This window comes from Polyodon spathula, chromosome 12 (genome assembly GCF_017654505.1).
Source record: "Polyodon spathula isolate WHYD16114869_AA chromosome 12, ASM1765450v1, whole genome shotgun sequence".
Classification (NCBI taxonomy): domain Eukaryota; kingdom Metazoa; phylum Chordata; class Actinopteri; order Acipenseriformes; family Polyodontidae; genus Polyodon; species Polyodon spathula.
The window spans coordinates 6,396,566-6,422,559 of record NC_054545.1 but is presented as its reverse complement, the minus strand read 5'-3'; the positions used below and the strand labels follow the sequence as shown (position 1 = coordinate 6,422,559).

Genomic DNA, 25,994 nt, shown 5'->3' with positions numbered 1-25,994 from the left:
ATTTGAAAGAGGTTTTTGAAATCTAATAAAACAAAGATACTGCATTATAATGTCCCTAACATTTAGCTGGTTTGCAACTTAAGAAGTTGCCATAAAAAGAAAACGTTGAGGGTGACAGTGACAAATTGTCACTAAATTACAATGACTTCTGGCAAGAAAGAAAAAAGAAAAACATGAGTGGTAGAAGCAATGATCAGCGAAGGATGGGAGAAATGTTATACTTTAGTTTCTTTGTGAAATGAAGGTATTTTTAGGTGAGTTGACCTGCCTCAAGAAGAAAGGAAAGGAGTTCAGCATGGGGGAATAATGAGCACTCCTCTTCAAGAAGGTAGGGGCGCAGTAATGAGAGGTCACAACCAATAGGGCTATATTCAGGACAAGTCAAGTGTATTTTTATTCAAAGAATGTGCTAATGATATACATGATCTGACAATCTAACTCTTTAAAAACACTATTATACAGTTCTACGGGTAAAAGAAAAATGTGATTAGACTTAGGTTTACAGACGACTGCCACAGCAATAAAATGCGGTCCCTAGATGGCACTGTGTAATTTAAAAATGTCATTAGAACTGGATATAGTTAAAAGGAATCAAATGTTTTGTTATTTGCAAATCCCTTATACAATGTTACCATAGATAAAGCATATCAAAGTGTATTAAAGTATTGTGACAGTATGGTAAGGCATACTGGGATAAAGCATGTTAAAAAAAACAACAAAAAAAACATGGTAAACTATGGTAAATGCACAGTATGTGGGAAAAGCTTGTGAAAACTGCAAATTGAATGTGGTAATGGTAAGCGTTTTAAAGGATACCTGATATCTAAGAGGGACTTAGGGCATTAAAACTCCACCGTCCTCTGGCATTAAGTGGTATGTCACTGTTCGCAGAGGAAGATGATATATGAAACTACTCTCTCTGAAGCTTCTTGTTTTCAAAGGGTATACATGGTAGAAGGAAAATGATGGGGACAAGGTTCAGTAAACAGTATTGTATGCACTGATGTTTTCCACAGACTGAAAATAGAATGTATTTAAAAACCATCAGCATTACAAAAAAAGACCACCAAAATGTAATTTTCATACACAGCATAGCAGAAATAGTTGCCCTTTAGTTTTCCTTATCTCATGGTCATATCTAATCAGAATACACACACACAGATCTGTACCTATACTATACCAGATAAAAATAAAAAACATAATTTCGTAATATGTTGTACCATAGAGTATTTGTTATCAACGGCAGTGAAATCACTGTGGAAATTCTACTTTGTTTTCATTCTGACTCAGTCTAGCGACAGTACTCTAGACTTGAACTTCAACTTGACCTGATCTCTGATCAGATATCAAAGCATAGCACCATCTGTCCCTGCCCTGTCCTGCTGAGGGTTCATAAGGCAGGGTTAATATCATTTGGTTAGCTGTGGAATAGAGACCATAATTATCCTCAATTCCAAGGCAGAAATCCTATTATTTGATCCCTCTCTGACAGATGGAAGGCTGGGATTTCCACTCCCATTCCTCAACTGCCCAATCTGGACAGAAAGGCTGGGTCTTTGAAATAATGGTGGGAGACTGTGCCAGGTTTGTGTTAAATATCATTACAGTGAAACCTGAGTACTAGGTACATCTTGTTATATCTGGGGCAGGCAATGGCAGGAGCCACAAGTCAAGCTTAATTAGGAAAGAAAATAGATAGAGTTCATTTACTACCTATCTATCTATCTATTGCAAACATTAGTTATGATAGCTATAGGATCTGCAGAAATGTAACTGTAAATACAGATTTGAAAGAATTTATGGACAAAAAAAATATTTATTTTTTCTGTTTTAATAAGACATGGGTAAGCCTGTTACTGGTAGTTGTACACAGTAAGCTAAAAAACAATTTTGATGATTTGCGTGTTTGAATGTGATAGTAACAAATATTTTGCACCCAGCATTAGGGAATTCAGTGCTTGAAAGGTTTACTGAAAATAGATTCAGTGCAGTTTCTTAATAAAAGTGGGCCATTACAGCTGAAGTGGACAAAGGAGGGCCGATTTTCAATGACTTGTGTTATTTATTTATTTATATTTTTTTTGTGGAAAGTCCGTTAACAATCTGTAAATCATTTTGTCTAGGTCCCCCCTCCCCCCTCCCCCGAGTTCAGAAATTATCATTGCTGCAAACTTCACACATCACTTTATTTTTGCTATTCCTTTTTTTTTTTTTTTTTTTTTTTTTTTTACCAAACTACCACCAGAAAACCCTGTATTTACCCCCTTCAGCAACTCTAGTTTTTCACAATCACAACATACCTTTCCAAACCTTCCAGTAGAATCGGGGTGGAGCGAGTGCTCTGCTACTAGAATGCTGTAGTAGTAAGCTGACAGAACAGAGACAGCTTTTTAAAGAGGCAATAGACTTGTCATGGAAAGCCAAAGGTTACACTGAAGGGACACTGAAGACAATCATTCAGGGAGAACGGAAGTCAAGGCCAATTAAATAGCAGTTTTCTTGCAACGACAATCTGAGGTGAATGTTAAATATTCACTTTTTATGACACTTTTTTTTGGACAGATAACGTAGACTTCTAAACACTCTCAATCCACACCCATTAGTGTTAGAAATGTAATGCTATATTTAAAGCACAAGGCATTCATAATCAATAAAGTAAGATAATTAAATTTAGTTCTTAGGCATGTATATGTATAATATATAATGTATAATATTAACAACATTTTAATTACGACAGTGTGATAGTTAAGGCCAGTGTAGACAAACAGTACTTTTGATTTCAAGAGTGTTGAACATTTATCAGGAAAACTACCAAACTACTAGTGTGTGAAGTGAAAATAATTAGAACCAACCAGTCTACTAACTTTTGTAGACTCAGGCCTATTCCTTGAGGATGTGAAGAATGGAACACATTTGAGAATATCTTTAAGGGGTATAATATTGTACACTACTGCCTGCACAAAAAAATGAAACTTGTATCTACATTTTATTATGTCTAATATATCCTTTTGAATAATTGCATAGTAGTGTAGGGGAAGGAGCCTCGCAGCACAGCAGAACAACGCAGTTAAACGAGGCAGTCTTCCCAGCGACAGCGAGTGGAAGCGACAGCGAGTGGGAGAAGTACAGGCGTGGAAAAGTACAGAGCAGTTTCGAAGCAGAAAGGAGAAATTGCATCTTGAATTGCTTTAATCAGAAAACAGAGGACATTGGGGAAACACAGCCGCGTGTGTTTTTCTGATAACAAACAAGCTGAAACTCGGAGCAGCTGATTCAAATTCAGCGCCGTTTTGAGACACGGGCGAGGGGAGGAGCCGACAGCACAGCAGAACAACGCAGTTAAACGAGGCAGTCTTCCCAGCGACAGCGAGTGGAAGCGACAGCGAGTGGGAGAAGTACAGCGTGGAAAAGTACAGAGCAGTTTCGAAGCAGTTTGAAAGCAGGTTGACGGCTGCAGAAGAAACTAAACTTAAAAAAAAAAACCCTCAACATGGTCTTCAAGCCAGTAATCTGTGACACCTGCTTGATGTGGGAAATCCGAGAAAACCCAGCGGAGCTAAACCAAGTGTGCGTAAAGTGCCGCACGATCCAGGATTTGCATAAACTAGTAAGTATGCTAGAAATGGAGCTGGAAGAAGTGAGACAGCAACAGGATCTTGAGGAACTGGCACACCCACAATTCATGGAAGTCTGCATCACCCCTAACAGACTGAAAGCCACCAGGGAGATAGAAGGTCAGAACAGCTGGGTTCAGGTAGGCAGAAGCAGGGAAAAAAAGAAACTTCGTCAAACACAACCACCAGAAATCAAAACAACCAACAGATTTGAGTCACTTCAGAATTTTGATGAGCAGAACCAACAACAAGAGAATGAAAGGAACAACATCCAGGACCCTATTGACAGTGGTGACAAGACAGTAAAAAGAAGGGAGGTCATGATTGTTGGGGACTCCATATTGAGAAACACAGCAAGTTCAGTTCGCAGTTTGGACCCCCTTACTACAACAGTGTGCTGCCTTCCGGGAGCCTCGGTCAAGCACATCACTGAGAACGTGGACAGGCTACTAGAACGAACTGACCCGGTAGTAGTCCACATCGGTACAAACAACATTGGAAGAGACAGACCAAAATCCCTGCAAAACAAATTCAGAGAGCTAGGAAGGAAATTAAAAGAGAAAACCAAAACTGTGGTATTTTCTGGTATACTACCCGCACCTTGCAAAGGACCATATGGACAGCTGGAAATAATAAATCAAAACGAATGGTTGAAGACGTGGTGCACACGGGAAGGCTTCAATCTTGATCATTGGACCACTTTCTACAAAGGACTATCTGTATAGACGGGTTACATTTAAATAACAAGGGAACTAGTCTACTTGGAGAAAAGATCCTCGACAGGTTCAGAACATTTAAACTGAGAAAAGCACAAATCAATTCAGTAAGACAACCATTAAATGTATTTATCTAAATGCTAGAAGTATCAGAAACAAAACTAGGACTATGATGTGATAAGTGTTACAAGTGGTTATCTGAGAGTGATGGGGCGAATATAATATTTGTGGGTATTGTATAGGAAAGACAGGCAGGACAGAAGAGGAGGAGGGGTAGCGCTATACACACTTGAAGCCCAACCTGGACAAAGAAAATAAAACCGAATCAATATGGGTCAGTGACAAAAATCAAAAGGCATAATAGCATGCTATAGACCGCCAGATTCAGACGGTCAAAATAACTGTTATACAATGACATTAGAAATGTGTGTAGCAAAGGAGAAGCCATACTTTTTCCCCCAAATAAAATTGGGTAGCGCGAAGGATGAAATAGAAATGGTGGAAATGACAAATGAGCTTCCTAACACAATTTGTCAAGGCACCGTAGAGGGGAGGCATGCCTTGATTTAGTCTTTTAAACGAAGACAGAATAACTCAGAGGTCAGAGAAATCTCAGACCACAACATGGTCTCATCCTCAAAAGTAAAGACTAAAGCTAAGGTTTACAATTTTAGAAAAGCAAACTATGAAATGAAACAGAGACTAACAGAAGTAGATTGGAGTAAAATAGAGAAAACACCCACAGAAGAAGGATGGTTGTTCTTCAAAAACGTAGTACTAGAGGCGCAAAACAATTATATCCCTAAAGTCATAAATGTAAAACTAAATAAATGGTAATAGATCAATAAAAAAAAATATTCAGCGAAAAAAGCACTTTACAGAGCATTAAAAAAGGCAGTGTACACAGAACTGCAAATGTCAAAAAGGAATATAGTGAACATAAATAAAACCAATTCCAAAATGTTTTTATATTACAACAGCAAGAGTATAAATAAGAGATACAAATGGCAAAAACATTTTACTTTTCACAAGTTTTTACAAACGACAACATGTTTTAAATAACTTTAGCATAACTGAGGCAGAAGTGTTTAAGGGACAGGAGCTCTTAAAATAAACAAATCCCCTGGGCCGGATGAGATCCTCCCAGTAGTACTCAAAGAAATGAAAGAAGTAACTTTTGATAACCAAGATCATGCAGCAGTCTCTTGACACAGGGGTGGTAGTGAAAATTGCAAACATAATACCGATCCACAAAAAGGGAAACAAACCAAGGTACTAACTGACTTCTATTATAGCAAACTTATGGAAACTATAATAAGATCCAAAATGGAAAATTACCTTATGGTAACAACCACATGGTTTTAGGAAAGGGAGATCGTGCCTAACTAACTTGCTTGATTTTTTTGAGGATAACGATAATGGATAATTGCAAAGCATATTGGTTTATTTAGATTTCCAGAAAGCTTTTGACAAAGGCACTATCAAACTGAACGCAGTTGGGAGGGAACACATGTACATGATTAGGGAGTGGTTAACATGTAGGAAAGTACTGATTAGAGGAAAAACCTCAGAATGGAGTGTGGTTGTACCACAGGGATCAGTATTAATTCCTAATCTACATTAATGATTTAGATTCTGGTAGTAACTTGTTAAATTTTAGGAGGAGTGGCAAACACTGTTGTAGCAGCAAAGGTCATTCAAAATGATCTAGACAAGATTCAGAACTGGGCAACACATGAATGACATTTAATTGTAAGGTACTGCACATTTTATAATATCATATGGGAGATACTGAAATTGGAGAAGGAATCTATGAAAAAGACCTAGGAGTTTTTGTTGACTCAGAAATGTCTTCATCTAGGCAATGTGGGGAAGCTATAAAAAAGGCTAACAAGATGCTCGGATACATTTGAAAAGTGTTGAATTTAAATTGTACAATGCACTTTAAGACCTCATCTTGAATATTGTGTTCATTTCTGGTCACCTCGCTATAAAAAAGATATTGCTGCTCTAGAAAGAGTGCAAAGAAGAGCGCACAGAATTATTCCGGGCTTCTCATATGCAGACAGGCTAAAAGAATTGAATCTGTTCAGTCTTGAACTTGGCGACCTAATTCAAGCATTCAAAATTCTAAAAGGTATTGACAGTGTCGACCCAAGGGACTTTTTTGGACCAGGGGTCACAAATGGAGTTTAGAAAAAGGGGCATTCAGTAGGAGACACTTTTTTACACAGAGAATTGTGAGGGTCTGGAATCAACTCCCCAGTAATGTTGTTGAAGCTGACACCCTGTTTCAAGAAGCATTCAATAAGCTACTAACTTGAATGGCCTCCTCTCGTTTCAAGCATCTCCCTGCTGTGACAATAAATGCCTGTCCAGTTTTGTTCACAGCAGCATATACAGATTAGAAACAGCAGGAGAACTCTGCAGTGTGAACACAATAACGATAAGAACACTTGTCTTAGCCCCACTGCTTCAGCAATTCTTGGAATGTGAGAACCTGCTGTTTTCTAATATTTACACACAACTAGAATCACAAATGCACCTTAACTGTACAGGAAGACATAAAATCCCCTTTTGGAAAATGCATCAAAACACATTGTTACCTTTATTCCATCCTGATGCTTTACTACCTAAAGGAGATAGTGTTGAACACTGTATATCCATACATTTCTAGAATCACAAAACACCCACGATCCATCATTCTTTATTTTTAATGACATGCTTTCGACTCCATCTCTAACAATATCAGAAAGAACTAAAACAATGTGCCTGACGTATGACTGTCCTTGTTGGCACTCCCATATGAATGTTTGGTAAAACAAAACCACTCTCCTTTAACTACATTCATCCCAAAAGCAAGTTTTATAAATTTCCTGCCTCAAAAAAAAAAAAAAAATCACAATATGAATGATTCCCAAAATATAAGACAAATGGTTTTGTTCTCTTTCTATCCTTAAAAGCTCTCCCTTTAAAATAATTAATGCCTATGACTATTCTTCTCTAGCTTAGCTGCTTAAAGAGGACTCATTACATTGTTCTGATAGCCGTTTAATCGACATAGCATAAAATGCTAATGTACCAGTAAGAATGTAAGCAGAGGCGCTAGCCGATATGCCAGCTTGAGCATTTCCAGTAGTTCATCAGTTACTGTACTACTTGTACCCTTTTGATGTGATCTACATTCCTATCTTGTTTTGAAGTACTATTAATTCTGTATCTAGAAATACATTAAAACGTGAACAGTTTTTAGATTACGTTTTTTGTTTAAAATTTGACATTTTATTTCAACATAATATAATTTTTGTAATGCTATTTTGCTTAAATATTGTTTAGTGATCCAGCATTGGCTGACATACTGCATAATAAATATATTAAATGACCCTCTTCTTGAAAACTCGTTTTTATACATAAGCCCATACAAAATAAATATCTCCTTTAGATATAGTCAATAAATACTGCTTGAAATCATTGGCAAAGAAATTCTGGAGATGTAATACAACTCAGTTCAACAAGGTGGTGGTGTTGTGTTTGAGATGCAAGTGTTGATGCCGCTCCCCCATTCTAATCATTATCAGCTACTGCCACCTGCTGGGAAGATGCAGCTCAAAATGACAGCTGTGCTTATTTCAGGGGGTAGCTTTAAAGAAATGTTTTATTTTTGGATGGCTATGTTAAATTACAACTAATTAATAAAAGTAATGTTGAGGATGAATTAAAATTGTCAACCATTGTGTTTAATAGTTATAGGCAAGATGTTAGAATGTACCATTGACTCATCAACTTATGTAGCTGGATTCAAATTTTCCTTCTCCAGCCATCAGTCTCTGTGTACCAATATACCTCTTCATAAAACCCTGTAATCCTTTTTAGGATGCTTTTAAACAAAGGCAAGGTACCCTGTTTAATATTAAAACAACTGAGGCAGATATATTCTACATGATTCAAAATGACAAAAGAATCCTACCTTCATTTACAACAAAAAAAGGGGTACACTCAAATTGGGAAGATGATAGAAACAATTATACAGGGTACTTAACACAAGCTGTACAGAGCACAAGAATTTTCTGGGAGACAAGATATGCGCTGTACAAAACACCTAGTGTAGCTCATTGAGGACTGTACGAACAGAAATCCATTTGTATATCAGTTATCAAACCATATACATGGATGGAAATAAGACTCCCATTGCATAGCAATTTGATTCATTCTTAGTTTTACCATGAGAAAATAAACCAAATATAATAAATAGCTTGTATTTCTGAAGAAATTAATCTGCTCAAGATTCATACATCTATCTACAGTCTATTGAATAAATTTGTATTTTGGACGACTGCAAGCCAAATAAAATTACCTTTTATATATTACTAACTAAACTTCTTGTGACCTCTGATATTCTAAATGTTGCATGTTTATACGTGCAAATCTGACACACCGTTATACATTAATACTTTCACAAACTGTCAGTTAATTTTAGTTCTGCAAATCAGTTTAAATGTTTCACTGGAAGGAATTTGCAACACAGTGACAAATCTGGCATGAGCTGTCAGTGTAGTTTATTGTAGTGCCAAATGCACAGACAAACTGGAACATGCCAAGATGTACTGTATCCACATCACTCGGATCTATGAACATAAGCATGCTATAACTAAGATGCAGAACATGTTGGATGTTAAATTAGGTATTTCAGAGCTTAACGTCAGGATAACTCACAAGTTTAAACAAACTCCAGTTTCAGCCTAGATAATGAAGAACACTGACACTATTGTTATAGTAACATAAGGGTTCCTTTGTAAGTCACAAATTTCTTGTACAATACCCATTATCAAACTTGACCTTGAGAATTACGGAACAAAGTGTACAAAAAATGATGCTCAATGTGCAAGCCAGTCACAGGTCACAGTGAAATGAAAGATTTGGTCCAAGGGGTTTCCTCAACACTGAAAATATAAAGTTGACAATGATTAAATGATTAATACGATATTAGTAGTTCAAGCAGCAGTTTACAAAAACACATACCGGTAACGTAATTGCTATGAGAACAAGTGAGATATTAGTACTGAAAGTACAGTATAACAGTGAAACTATTCAAGCCAGCACTACTTAAGCAAAACACCAGTATAGTGAATTATTAAACAACAACAAAACATCTTGTGTTGCAAAAAATAAACATACAAAAGCCACAACAAGTAATTACTTCTAAGAATTTTGTTTATTAAGAAAATAGCCCCTGCAGCACAATTTCATGAAGTCTAGAACAGCTGTAAACAGACAATACAATCATTCCAACATCTTATTTCCCAAGGGATACAAAGTGCCAGTTCACTGAACAAGCAAGTAGCAAGAATGAAAAAAGCACATAAAAAGGTATGGAAGAAAGAAAGAATAAAATCATCAGAAATCACTCATTTGGTCTGTTTGGGCCTGCCTCTTCCCCTTCCCAATGCAGGAGAAATCTGAGTGCCGGTTTCTACCAGAATCTTTTTGGAAGATGATCTTTTTTGGGGGGTAGATGACTTTTCCTTCAAACCATTTGCCTCTGAAAATAAATAATATAATAATATATATATATATATATATATATATATATATATATGAAAAGCTGAAAGGGCACAATAACTAAAACAAACACACATTTTCCAAGGTCTGTTATTTGCAATTTATCAATTATACAGTGCAATACAAATAGAATAGTCTTTACAGTCTCCTACAGGCACCTCCAAGCTACAGTTTGAGAAGAGCATGTTCACCTGCAGGGTTTCTTTTCTCACCTGCTTTTGATGGAACACCTTGTCCTTGTCCCCGTCCCCGTCCCCGTCCTCGCTTTGTGGGAATGACCTCCTGATCTCCACCAGATTCTTCAGACACTTCCGTAAATTTTCTTTTGGTCTTTTTCTACAGAAAGAAAACATAAAATATGACGACTTATTAAAGATAAAAGGCTGCATAACCATGAAGACTGGGTACACTGACAGAATTACTGACTCATTTTACAAGAAACATAATAAAAAGTTCAGTGCCCTATCCACATGTATACATAGTACACTAGATAAATATAAACATCCCCATTGATATATTGTATAATTTGATCCCTTTTTGCAAACCTGGAAAATCAATAAAATATAGAAGTAACAATACCATCTATTCCACAAATCTTCACAAAGCAGGACCTTTTATTTTGCAATATTGAGCAACTACAGAAGAGGAGTTCTATTGAGATAGGAATATTTCTTAACCCATGTGACAAGGAAGATGCATTTAAAAACTGTAATCTAAATCTGGCTCTTGCTGAAAGAACAGTATTAATGAACACTATTTTTCCCCCAGACCTGAACTATCACTACCTATCCCCCCCAATTTTGCCAATTGCTGCCTCATGATTACCATCCAGACCCTGCTGAGCTGAACAGATTGGCTAGATAATTACATACAATAACTGCAGTGGGCAGGTGAACCTCAGCTGGCACAGGGCAGCTCCCTGGTGAAAACTTCCATATGCAAACTGCACTGAAGTAGTACAGCACAGCGGCCTGATTATCAGCCAACTCAAACTCCAAGGTAACCATGTCAGCATATTTGTGATACATTAGTAAGGAATAAACACACACATCAGACTGGTGTGAAAATTAAAGTACAAAACCTATACAAAGCTTCTCCTAGGATTATTTATTTTAGCTGATGCAGCCCTCCACCTACATAGCAAATAGACAAAATTATTAATTTATTTGAGCTATTTTTTCAGGGCCTTTCACTTTTTATATATGGTATGTAGTTATTGTTTTTGGTTACATTCTTTCTTTCTGTCACAGTATGTATAGTAACTCGACAGTACTTACACGGTTCAATTGTACCTTCTTTCCTTTGCTGTCTTCCACAATGCAATCTTTATGGTCACTAGTACATTCTTATGTGTTTAGGCATTTTTTTTTTTTACATTTCACCACAATTTGCAATTCTGTTTTAAATTCCACGTAAATACTCACTATGGATGTACTGTAATACAGCTTTCTAAATCCTGTGCGCATGAACATCTTGTTTTAAATTTTGCAAGCGTGTTACAATCCTCCAATAGAAATGTAGGAATTTGCTGCCACTCTAGTTGGGGCGGGTTTACCGTATTCAGAACGAATCAATGCAAGAATCAATTCAGGATTTTTTTTTTTTCCCCACATGGGTAAAGGGGTCATCAGTCAATGTGAATTAAGTGACCATTTCCAGTGCTTTTCTGGCGTTTACTGGATATATACCGATTACATATTTTTTGCAGCAGGGGTGTTTTATCGGTTTTAAGCCCCATGTTTATTCTAAGAGATCTGAGATTTAACCCAATGTTTACTCATTTAACACTGTAGGAAAAAAACTATAAAAATCAGTATTTATTATGCACAAGGAATATGATAGGATATTAATACTGTATTCTATAGGACTGAGCATACACCTCCTGCCTCAGTATTATGAAGAAAGTGTTTACTTAATTATACACACAGTCTAGAAGCAGCACATTTACAAAAAACTTGATTCTTTCAAGATTACATATATACACAAATATTTTACTTTTTTAATTTTTTTTTTACCTTGGTTGATTTGGATGCCAGTTCATTAACTGATATAAAGTCTAGTTTGTCGTCATCCTTGGAGCCAATAGATGTGAGTCCTAGCTGGAGGATAGTGCGTAGTTTCTGATATGAAGGCTTGTCATTATATTCCAAGGACTTAACTTCCTCCATATACTTGATCATTTCATCTGAGACGAATCAAACCACCAAAGCCAAGTACACATTATAACATCCATTACACAATCCACTGTAAACACAAACCAATTATCACACAAATAATATTTCAGCCATTACCAAGCTACAGTTACCACACTAACCAAAAAATATGGGAAAGGCAAATTACCACACCACACCTCTGCTGTTCAAAATAAGCAAACACTACTCCAGTAAGAATTATTGGTATGTTGGAGAGTAAAATGCTTTTAGGTACCACCATCTATCACTGTTCTGGGTCCGAAGCTGTTACCTACATTTGGTTTCTTTATAGATTTGTCAAACTTTCAATGTGTTAGTTGATCAAACACTGTATAACATTACAGTATATTTTTACTGTACATTTAAAATCCTGTGACAAACAATTTAAACTATTAGTCTTTTCTCAAGGTCTTTAATCATTTACATTCATTACATTTTATACATTACTTTCCCTGGTTTACTTACGTGGTGTATCATTTGTGGAGAAGCATTTAGATATAAAATCTGATATGTCGTGTCTGGACCTGTTAAAGGAATAAATAAATTCAATTAAAAAAGAGTGTATCTTGACTAAGAGGTAATGTTTACACACTGCAGGGCAGATTATATCAATGACTGGTTAACTGTAATTTTTTTTCCTATCAAACTTTCCATTCATTTATACTTTCAAAATGGGGTATGTACTGAGACACCATAAGATGAATTCCATTTTATTTTATTATTTTATTTTTTTAAATGTAGTTTACATTAAAACAGGTATCTCCTTTTTTTCATCCATTAGTACGGAGACTAGTCTGTCTTATAACCCTAGTGACAGTGGGGACAACTGCCAGCCCGACACACTGGTAGATTGACTGTTATGCATATGCCAATGAATGGTACATATCTCTTCACTATTACATAGTTGTTGACTATTTTTATTCATTCGATAAGTTCTGTAGTTATCGTTTAAGTAAATGTGTGTATATGAGAAAACTCAAGATACCAAACTTGTAAAAACATGGTAGTGGCATTTTGACCTTTTTAAATTACAGCAGCCTTATGTAGTGTAATGTTGCTTACTTGATTTTTAAATCTCTGACATAGTTGGGGTCTTGCAGGTTATCTTCCCAAGGTAAGCTCCCACACAACCACTGTATCATACAGTAGCCCAAGATTTCCAGGTCACTTCCAGTAGCCCAAGATTTCCCATGTCACTTCCCGGAGCTTTGGGGGGATACAGAAATATATACATATGTATTTGGGGTGGGGGGGGGGGGGGGGGGGGGGCGTGTAACCTTGTACGATTACGGAAATGGCTAATGTATGCATAATTTGCATAATTTTAAAAAGCACTTAAATAATTGTTGTGCTTTTCTGTTTTAAGAACTTACATACTCCTTTATGTGCATCAATACTAGTAAATTCAATGGTTCCATCATGGCATCTCTTTGGATCTTCCTTATACTCTTTCAGGACCCCCTCCGGACTATACCTATAGGCCAGTCCATAATCTACCAGGTAAACCTAGGTACAGTAAAGTAAACAGTTAGTACGTTTCTGCATTGTGCTCTGCTTATTACTTGAAAGCTATTAAATCACAGTTTGATTGTAAGTCAAAACATACGTTGCATTAATACAAGCTAAGAAATACAACTAAACCCACCAATCCCATGCGAGTTCCTCTCGGGATAGTAATTTAAAACACTGCAGTTTAATACACCGCTGTTACATTATTCAAATCAGCAAATTCTATATTTTAACATTTATTTCCTTAGGAAAGGTTTGTCAGCTATTTTAGCTCTATATAACCTTTATCATCTTTATCTAGATGATTACAGGATTTATTGAAACTGAACACTATTCTGACAGAATACTGTACATATCCCCAGAAGTAACCAAACTCAACAACTACTAGAACTAAACAATATCTGGATGGAACAGTGAAAAGGTTACTGAAGCTAATCTGTTCTTTGTGGATGCAAAATGTTTATAAATATTATCTTCTGCAACACCCCCTCCCCAAGATTTCTGTTGCTCTGTGAAAGAACAATAAGTTCACCTATGGTTCTGAAAAATCATCACTGCAGTGTATACTGGTGTATATTTGTAAAATAGCAGTAGTATTGGGTTCCAGGGTTTTCTTTTGAACATATTCTCAAATTTGAACTACAATGCACAAATAGTGTTTGGCATCTATATCAATATAAATTGTTTTCAGTAGTACACTTACCAGATTGGGGTTCTTGTAACTAAGAAGAAGGTTAGAGGCTTTGATGTCCGCATGCACATACTCATGTTCATGCATATATTCTAGGATGTCAAGCTAGAAAGAACACCAGAAGAGAATGAGACCTTTAAATCACAGCAACGCATTAGATGTGCAACAGATTTGCACACCCCAAAAAAATCACATTATTAAATTAGCTTCAGCACCAAGAGCAGATTTAAATATATTTGGGATACACTGAACATGTGATCAGTTAAAAAACAAAAACAAAAACAAAAAAAAAAAACAGTAATATTTACAAATTAAAGCAACTGCTGGTGTTAAATGTGTTTTTACTCAAATTCAGTCGTGGACTGTACTAAATTGTATGAAGATTACACATCTGCATATGCTCTCATCACCTTTAAATGATCACTTAGCATGGGGGGACATTGTTGCTCTTTTTAGCAATCCTAATGAGGGGATTTGTATAGGATGTACTTTTATAAGCAAATGTAAACTGTGTCACTGCCCAGTTATGGTAAAATAGATTTCTACAAGTTCTGCCACTGGGAAAAAAAAAATAAAAAAATACAGGCATGGTTGAGGGTCATAGTATGATGGCCTTCACTCACTGCTTGAGCCATGCAACTTACTAATCTCAGTCCTAGCTGTAGGACAGTTTTTCGACTAAATTGCTTTCCATTTTCTTCAAAGACCTTTTGTAGATCTGTACCAAATCGGTCCATAACCATGAACCTGTACCTAGAAAAAAAAAAAAAACAAGATTGCCTGAAAGAATAAAATACTATTTGTAGTCTTTAAACCAGCATATTTTAGCAGCAGCCCTAAACTTTCAAGAGATTCTTGTGAACAGCACCTTTATCAAGTACCTCCACCTCCAACTTACAGCAAAAAAGGAGTAATTGGTTCAATATACTGTACAATGCTGCCCTTTGGATTTTCTTTAAAGATAGTGAATCAGTGATTCACATCAGGACAGGGACAAAGAACATTAGCGGTAAAAAATATTAAGCTGTATAAGGGCAGTTAAAGAATCTGAAACATTACACTTAGATTGGCATGCTGGGCAATAAGAAGATGAAAACCTGACAAGTCAGCTAGGAAGCAGGGCCATCAGTGGCAGCCAAAATTTCACTGATTCAATGTGAAAACGTGTTTAAATGTGTCAATGAACAACGTCTACAATTCCTTCAGAAATGTTAATTACTTTTGAAACTCTTCCAATCCTAATGTGTGCAGTCTACTACTAGCTCTCAGTCTGTCAAATCAGATGTCTTGCTTATTGTGACAACACACATTTCCAAATAATTCAGTCACATTCAGAGTTGACTAAGGGCGTGTAACTTTAATTTCTGTCTCTTCTACATCAGTGAATTACTCAAAATGACAGTTTCAGAGGAAACAGATACAGAACACACAAAAAACAGATATGAACGCATAGGGTTAGAGTTAATATATCCACTAATGCAGATTCAAGTGCAGGAGTTCAGCAATATTTACCTGCTTTCGCCTTTCTCGTGCAGCCCTGATCCCCAATATCTAGGAACTCCTAGATACTTCAATTTTTGAGATTTCCTCCACTTTTCAACTGAAAATATGAAGAGGTTAGTTGTTAAAAAAAAAAAAAAAAAGCTTTTCTCGGCATACCATAAAATTTAAGAACACGTTCTAGAAGTAAAATATAACACAATCTAACCATATACATAGTCAAATAAGTTAAATGGCACCTATTTAGATGTGACTGAGCTGCAAGTAGTGACGTGATGTTAAAACAGATGTGTCACAACAGGGTTGCTGAGAGGCCGATTACAAGATATCCAAAATAAAAAAATCAACTCACTTAGATCAGGTTTAGCTGCTCTCATGTAGAACTTCAGTTCAGAGAAAAGTGGTCCATTGTCACTCGGCTCCTATACATATGTATAGTTTTATATTTAACTGACACAATTGAGTATACAAAGAAGTTAATTTACGTCACCCAGACTCCCACTCCTAACATGTATGTACATTTTGAGCCAGCTTATCTTCTGAACACTGCAGAAATACTATGTACATGGAACTTGTTGATGCAGTATATGATCAAGTGCAGGCACATGCTTCAGTATTGGTTTATCTGACACAGTGACTCAAAACAGTTTAACAGACACTATACCAAAAAACATGGCAATGTTTACTTAAATGTGAAAATATTGAACAATGAATAGTGCAGACCTATTATAAGTTACTCCCAAACAGATAAGCCATAATTCATTTAAAAGTAGTGAACATGGACTGTATTTTTTAACTTACCACTTTAATGACATATGGGGCATCTTTCCCAACTGTCCCTGAAGAATTTTCATTTGCTGCAGGAAAAATACAATTAATAGATATATGTACAAATAACAGATATATTAATAGTCAATATGTTTCTTGCATAAGCTTCTTATGCAACTCATTATTTTTGTATACATGAGTTTGTTTTTGTTTGTGAAAAGGATCACCAATACAGATCAAACAGTCTAAACTAGTTAAGCCATACCCAAGTAAAGAAGTCCAAATCCTCCCTGTCCAACTGGTTCTCCCAACACCCACTGCTTCTTGGCTGTATCTGTCAGAACTTCTCCTCGTGGAAACTCTTCTGCTAGCTTTCTCTTTGCAGGAGCTCTTGCTTTACCAGGGGGCTTGCTTTTTGGTGGCATCTAAAAACACACATTGTATATGCTTTCGTTTACAAAACAACCCATTTATTGGCATTTATGTTTTGGTTGTCAATGGTAATGATGCATTAGTCGCTAGGGCGGAGAAGCCAAAATAGCAAATATACCATTTAGAACATACCTAAATGTTGTATCTATTAACGGCAGCAGTCATTCGTGAATTGTCAGGCAAACAAGATCAACTTGCTAAAATACTTCGGCCACTATACACGTTACTGCAAAGAAACTGTTCTGGATCAAAACGTTTTCACTTCGTTAAGACCATTGGCATAATTCACTATGTACCCGGCTGCTAGTGTTTGCGAATTCGTAAATGTAATTCTAAAGAGGACTAGGAATAGCTATCTACATACATGGATGATACTATTCATGGTATTTCTAAAAACAAAACAAAACAAAACAAAAAAATATACTAGTAGTATACATATTTTAGTTAAGCGGCTATATCATACCCAACTTCCGTATCCATAAATGCTTAATATACAGACACTACCATTTAGACAATGTTTACCTTATTTAGTAATCAATTCCAATGTATTTAACGGCAAATAGGAGCAGTATCGCCACTTCCTTCTCAGCAACCCTCTAAACCTCGCACACTCTCCTCCAAGCAGGAAAACAAGCGACCGGCCCACAAACACTGCTTCATACTATTGGCCAGCTAGCGTCCAGTATCCGGTTTTGCGATGGGGGTGTCTGGGATTTGTAGTTCTCTTTTTGTAAACTGGAAAAATTTTATTGCTAGACGAGGCAATATGGGAAGGTAGGCGGATGGTAAATGTGATTTTTAAAGAAAAACTACCAGTATGTTTTTTTTTTTTTTTTTTTTTTTTTTTTTTTTTTTCTAAAAGGAATACGAACAGGAATGAATCTTGGAAACTGCTTCTTACTGGTTGCAATATGTGATACCTGTGGGTCTCGGAAAATGAAATAGAAATATAAACAGGTGTAAAGGTTTCAGATTTGCTGTAGAGTAAAGCTTAATAAAGTAAATGCAGGACAGTAACTTACACTGACTTCACATGAATTGTGTGAAAAGCCAAGTCCATATTGTACTACTGATATTGTGTTTTCCCATGTCGAAAATTCATTTGCTTACAACATTAATTATTAGAGAAAAAGTAATAAAATCTAAGATACACTAAAAGTTGTATGTACAGACAAATAGCAGGCAGAATAATATAAAACTATCAAGCATTCTATAAAGCGTATGACTGAGCCTTCTAGAAACAGTTATTATTGTTAATATTATTTAATATTTGTGCATTAAAAAAAAAAAAAAAAAAAAAAAAAAAAAGTCGCCAACCTGTGGACAACGAAAATCTCAAGTGATCAAGATGTGAACTTCTAACTTTAGAATTCGGCATGCTCAATACACCAGACTACATATGTACACACAATATACTTTAATTTTGAGAAATCCTTAACGCTGATTTGTTTAATTATTATACATGATTTATAATTGTATTGCACACTTTGAAAGGCAAAATATGTTAGATGTATGAGTGTGCGTGAACACATCTACAATATGGCCAATGTGTCTTAAACTGTGGTGTTCTTTTTGAAAATGTTTGTTTCTTCTATCATTCATATAAACACGCAATAGTGGTAAATCTAGAGATAGGCTACTAAAAGTGACACATAAACCATACGTCTTTCTCAATGTATTTTTCTTTTACTGTTTAGTGTTTTGTATCTTGCAAGACTTGACAGAAGCCACATGGAATGTCTCACGTGGGTTTGCATTCTTACTAAAGAAATACAATTGAATAGTAATTCACTTCAGCCTCCAGGGGAAGGTCTATCAGCCCATTCTTTCTTTTTTTCTGAATTGTATTACTATATTTGTGTTCTTATTTCTGCTTTCTATATGCTTAGGACTAAATTAAATCCACTAGCCATAGTGACACCTATATAACAAAACCTCTGATTCTTGGTACTGTAGCTTTGAGTTTAAAATCAAAAAGAATATTTTTTTTGTTTTTGTTTTTTTATAGTTTTCTCAGGAATACAAAAGCTAACATCCTATATAGAACAATGTATTTCTGAACACATAAAAAAAAAAAAAAAAAAAAAAAAAAAAAAACTTATGGTCGTTTATAGAATACTAACCCTACTCAAACATATATCTTGTCTGTAAATTCTCTTAAAAAATGTCCATAAAAAGTCTAAAAGACTGTCTTTATATTTCAAACATTACAGTCTGCCCTGCCTTTCATATCTGTAGATATATATATATATATATATATATATATATAATATATATATATATAGATAGATATAGATATAGATATAGATATATAGATATTGGCTTATACAAGAGGTACTATGATTGTCTCATCAATCAAATACTATCTCCAACACACGGTGTAATCTTTAGTGTTTGGTGTAGTTATGTTTGCCTCTATACATTGTATCTCAGAAGTTCAAAGTGTATGATAACAGTGGCAGGTGGTCTTAATCTGAAAGAAGAAGGTAGAGACACATAATTAGGCCATGTGTCATGTCATGGGATTCCTGGCAAGTAAATTTACTGAGCAGTACTTTATAACCATATACCCAAACACTGGGAAATAAATAACAGTTTTGAAATCTAGTGCTTGGTATAGATGTACAGTTAGGCATCATGTAGTTTACGTAATGAGACAGCAGGGGTTATCATGAAGGCAGTGGGGTGAGAATACAGAGCAGCAGGTAAAGGGAGCATCCTGCTATTTCTCTTTAAGAAAATCATTAACCTTGCACTGTTGGGAAAATGTGACTCAAAGCTATAGGGATGGAAAAACTGTTGCTGGAAAAAAAAGGATTTCAATTAGATGGACATGAAATATTAACATTTAGTAGCATGTTAGTGTAGTGCTGGACTTGGTCATGTAATGCCAGTAATATGTTTTAGCAGCTAGAACTGAAGTAGCTGTCATTCTGCAAAAACACATGAAAATATCACAGTGTTATGAAATGTTTTCTCCAATTGAAAGGCAAAGAAGATTTGAAGTGAAACTTTATGGGGTGTTTTCACACCCTGGTGATATGCAATCTGCATATTGCATATAATACATTCAAAATTGACACTACACCTTAGGGGCAATTAACAATACTTTGAAGAGTTTGTTTGTGTCTTCATATTAATAATTAGTATTTGGTGCCTATGAACTAATTCCTAGAAATCCCCACAGTACATACCCAGGGCACACTTAGAGCATTTAGTTAAGAGAGCCTTTAAAATAAGATGTGTTGTGCAAATGTAGTTTATGCCGCCTTCGCTTTAGTTTCTTTTATCTGGCTATTTGATATGGAAATATTGAATTTCACATGCATGTTAGAAGACTGCCTTATAAATATTGAATTGCACAGTATCCTATATCAGCTTTACGAGAGTGTTGAGCAGAGAAAAGAACTTTAGTTCCTAACATGGGCCTACGTCCTCTGAGATTTACTTGTTGAAGCATTTTGCACTACTGAACGGGGATGATGCGCGTTTAAGATTCTCATATTTTGTATTTACAGGTTTATAATGTGACAGGTACATTATTATTATTATTATTATTATTATTATTATTATTATTATTATTATTATTATTATTATTATTATTATTATTAGTGATAGTAATTATGTTCATCTTAGTGATATTTACTAACTAAATTTAAAACACAAGACATTGTGTAATTAGAGCAAGCCAAATAGCTTATCTTTCTTTAAGGCATGCATTAGAAACAGGATCTTCAAGCCTGGTTAAAATCCAGCAAACTTCAGTACAATATTTCTGAAGTGCTGGCTACTGGATAAACGCTTCTTGTCCCACTGAAATGAAGAAGTCTAACTATGTAAACATGCAGACCTTGAGTGGCTCTAAAAGCAACAACAACAAAAAAGGGCCATACAAAAATTGATAGGTCTATGGCGAGTGATGATAATGCGTCAGGTGTAGTAAGTTATTTAAAAAATGACTTGGGTGAACAGAGCTTGGTGACTCTGATTGGCTAAACAAGACTCCAAGTAGATGATAGATAACTACTTTTGAACACTGCAATGCTTATAACTTTCTGGGCCGACATCTTTTAAGTTTGTTTAGCATTAAAAATTAAATATTAGATATTGCAATTGTTTCTTTGAGGGTTTCATGAAAAAGCCAAATATTTTGGCCTCTTGTTTAGTGCTTTGCTGAAAGACAATTGCTTGATCCACCTCTAAAATTAAAATAAATGGGAACTATAAGTGTTTTAATGTCAACCCGTTTTCACAACTTTGCTTTTTCAGTCTATGAGTGCTCATATACGATGCCAGTATCCAAAAGGGAGGGTGTAATTTAGCCCAAATTGAACCAATTTGATTGCACTTACCCTTGTTTTTGTAACTTGCTCCTTTTTATTATTTGCTATTTTGTCTGTTTAAAATCTAGCTACACCACTTGGTGATCTGAAAACAATGCCTTAGACTGCTATTACTGCTCACACAGTGAAATATAAGATTGTATCCTGATAAGCTGTCATCACCAATTCTATACATAAGAGTTATATTTTATCATTACTGTGAATTTGTATCTCAAAAATGTATACAGTATAATAGCAGATTAAGGGCTCTCAAACAAGCATTCTCTTATGGCCTGCTTTTTTGTCATCATGGCCAATAATCTCAGCTAGTAGCAAATGGAATGTTAACACTCTTGGGTCATCATTGGACAGTGAACCTCTGATTTGCTGAAACTGGACATTCTGAAAGCTTCCCTAGCGATTACTGAATGACATAAAATGAACAGTTTAAATAGGTGATGACAGGCTATTAGATTTTAATTTAAATCCATCAACCTGCTCAGCAAAATCGAGGTTGCAACACAGTTCAAGCTAACTATGGATGAACTTAAAGTGATTTGTATCTTACAAAATAATTCCATAAATCTCACCTGTCATGAACTTCGATTAAGTATGTACTGTAGCTCTCAAAAGTGAGGGTTTGGAAGAAGTACATGGTACTATAATAGGTTGAAGTAATATCTGTTTGCAAGCTGTAATTTTAGTTAGTCTTGCACTTCCTTGGTCATTTCATCTGGAGAGTGATCTTTGCCCCCACCCCCATATGTAGAATGGAAGGTAAACACAGTGCAATAAACTAGTTATTTTACAAGAATTCAGTGGATGATGCCACAATTATTTCAAACTTCATTAATTATATATATTAGTATATATAGATATATATATTATAATATATAATATAATATATATATATATATATATATATATATATATATATATATACTATATTATAACTGCCTATTTAAAAAAAAAATGTAACTGCCTAATTGGAGCCCATTATGGAAGTAGAACATCACACACCTATTGCAGTGGTTTGAAAATGATTACTCATAATTGAAAGGCTGATGCACATCTTGAACAAACTCCACATCCTTATAATTACAGTTTTCTAATTACTTTGAGAGTACTCTATTAACAAGGCTGTTGGAAAGCTTATTTTTTAAACATTTTTTTAATATTGCTGTTTTTTGCTTTAACAAACATGACATATCATTATCGCCACAGTTTTTGTTCAGCCATTTGTTATAATGCTTGTTTACATTTACTGCCAAACATATCTCTATTCAGTAAAGTTCTACAGGTATATGCAGATACCAATCAATACCTAATTTAAACACAATACAAATGTTGAAACATATCTGTTTCTGGCTGCTGAGCCAAGGCTACAGAACAAGGAAAAAAAAAATATTAACACAAAGCTAATTTATTTTCCCAACTTGAAATGCCTTTTTATTTAAAAGGAAAGATGTGGTAGGCTCCAGAAAGGTTTATCTAATGTGGACATAAACGTAACATTTTCTCTGGACATCACTTCTGAGTTAAACGTTGAAAAACAGCCCTGATCCTTAGTTCCTGTGCCTTGTGGCCACCAGCAGGGTAACACTTATACCTAATGAAGTGTGCCTAGTGGCTATAAAGCATAGGAACTACCAGTGATCCTTGTCCTAATTATTGTGGGCACCATTTGTCCCATTAGCTAATACTTTATGCTGGGGGTCAAGAAGAGCTACTTCCTTGTAGTGACCCCTGGGCAACGTCTCTGACGGCAAAAAGCTCTTCAAATCGAACTTGCCATGCAATGCTTATGCAAAGCAATTTTGGGCTTGGTTAGTACTTGGATGGGAGGCCACCTGGGAATACTGAGTGCTGTAGGCTGCATGTTAAGCTCATACAAATATATTTATATATATATATATATATATATATATATATATATATATATATATATATATATATATATATATATATATATGCTTTTGTTCATCAGATGAGATTATGAGATTTTAGAAATGTGCATCCTTTGTTCATAACTGCATTCCCCTATTATTTCATATGCATTATGTGTGTAAGAGAGGGCGTGGTTATATGGATAACCACAGAATGACTTAATATCCAGGAACCTGCATTAAATTTGAAATGATCTTATTTTTGTATTTTAGTTGACAGTATCACCTTGGAAGAGATAATAGCTTCCTATAAACAAAGCTGTGAGAAGCACCAAGTTGAACCCAAACCAAAGTTACTGGAACAACTCCAGGTACAGTATAAACGGCACGAATCACAGTAATAATGCTGCTGACAATTTTAAATTTGATTTAATGTATCTCTTTTGGGACTTATGGGTTGTGATGCCTTTTTAAATGGTTGGCATCTTGAGCAATGACTATCAAATAGCATGGAAGTACACTTCTACAATGCCTGTTTTCATGGATATTTTTTTATGTTTAGTTAATCTGTTCATGTACATAAATGAATGATCAAAGAGTATTGTTTTTCATAAAATTAGAGACTTGACACTTACATTAAGAACGAGACATTAAGAACACGTTTACATTAAGAACATACTGTATTATCTTGGAGCGGCTAAAAAGCTTGAATGCAATAGTGTTGGTAGTGTTCATAAAGTAGGAAAAAAGAAAAGTTAGAGCATCAGCTAAACAGAGCAATATTATAGATATGGCTACAAGTGAATTTGTAATAAGGAATTGAAAGAGGCCTAAATAGCATACGTATTAAATGTGGTAGTTTGAATCAGGGTACCTTGAGAATAGGCTATTTCAAGTATTTATTGTACCCCTAGGTATTTCCTTTGAAATGTTTAGAGTAGATTAAACAGTGTTTCTGTTGATACAGCTTAATAAAAGTGATAAACAATAACAGATTTAAGCATAGGCCTTCTGGCCTCACAGTGAATTACAAGCCTGTAAGGTTGTCAAGTTTGAAGTCTTGAATGTTTAGTTTTATTCTGCTTTTGGTTCTCTGGAACCAGCTCAATATTGTGTATAAATCAGAAGGCAGTAGAACTTACTAAAGCTCTGTTAGAGAGGTGAACAGGGCTCCCAGTAATTATCAAAATAATTAGGCACTAGGCATCTATCACATTCTGTCTAGTTTATACAGTATTTAGAGCTGTCCCTTTTACTATACATTACTCCCACTATTATTCAGTTCTGTTTGTGAAGAGAAGCAGCCCGGGATCCAACTAACAGGATTGCAACACTCCAAACAATGGGCAGACTTGTGCTTCCAAATCTAAAGAACCACTATTGGGTATTTCAGAGTTTTAAGGGACCAATCACTTGATCCATAGCATCACTGTACTGTGAAATCTAAAGCCCTTTTCACAGTGGTGCTCCTGCCTAGGTCCGAACCAGGGTTGTGGCTACCCGGGTCACAGTCCTGCTTAGTGTGAAACCATGTACCTGGGTAGTACACAGGTTGACCGGGGTTGGCAGCGACCAACCTCAGGATGTTGGTCAACACTCTTTGACCCAGGTTGAGCAAAACAAAATGCATGATGGCCATTTGTAAGATGACGAAGTAACAAACAGCCACGCCTGCGTGAAGGTTTCACTTCCGTAAGGAACATTTCTGTTTATTCTGTTTAGCCATAGTTTTTTTTTTGATTGAGACACACTATGAGCCAGACTGCAGGAGGTGATGAAGAAACATTTGCTCTGATCAACATTTGGGCCGACAATTCAATCCAGAAGCTTGGATGGATATGTCCCTAACAAACTGCTTCCGGGGCATTGCTGTGCGCGTTGTGTACTTGCTTCTTACCCAGGTCGACCCTGCTTCTTCAAAAAGCAGTATGAAATAGGGATAGCAAACCTGCTTGACACCGGCTCTCGACCCAGGTAGAGCATGCCAATGTGAAAGGGGCTTAACATATTTGCACACCCCTAATGACCATGTTTCTATTAGTCTCATTACAGAAATTCCACCTTACTCATTCTTGCTTATAGACTGCCCCAAAGGGTTATTGATAGTAGCAAGTATGTTAGTATCATCCCCTGACACGGCCTTAACATATATCAACAGTATATACAGAATAGTTTAGAATAAGAATTAGCAATTAAATGTTGTCACAATTTCATAAGCGATTCTTCACATATTTACAAAAATGTAAGTTTGACATACAAATAAACTGACGTACAGACAGACAGACATCGGCTTACATCACCAGAATCTGAAATTCTCAGTAATGTATGCTAACTAATGTTAATACCAAGTTCCGTGCTACATGATATCCCCTTTGCAATGGATTTCATCCCCAGCAGGGGATAAGAATTCACAATCTAAAACACATAGACAAAAATGAAATAAAATATGAGGGTATAACTTATTCCTGTAACATGTCATAGCTAGATTTGTCACTTGCTTATTTGATTGATTATTTGTCAATATCTGTCTATTATTATTATTATTATTATTATTATTATTATTATTATTATTATTATTATTATTATTATTATAATAATAATAATAATAATAATAATAATAATAATAATAATAATAATAATAATAATAAATACAGAGCACCAGGAACTCCTGTTAATCTGGTGTGGCTTGTTGTACAGTGGAAAGTAAGTTGCTCATTGAACCTGTTCTTACTTAGATACCAAACGGTACTATAGAACTATAGTACTATATACTGTATGTTCTAGCAACCTCTAAGGGTGACAACA

The 25,994-nt window shown here is 35.5% G+C and overlaps 1 pseudogene; it reads right to left on the bottom strand.

Annotated features, from left to right (window-relative positions):
- Positions 1-9,528: 9,528 nt before the first annotated feature.
- Positions 9,529-17,597, bottom strand: LOC121323938 (annotated as a pseudogene).
- Positions 17,598-25,994: the final 8,397 nt, after the last annotated feature.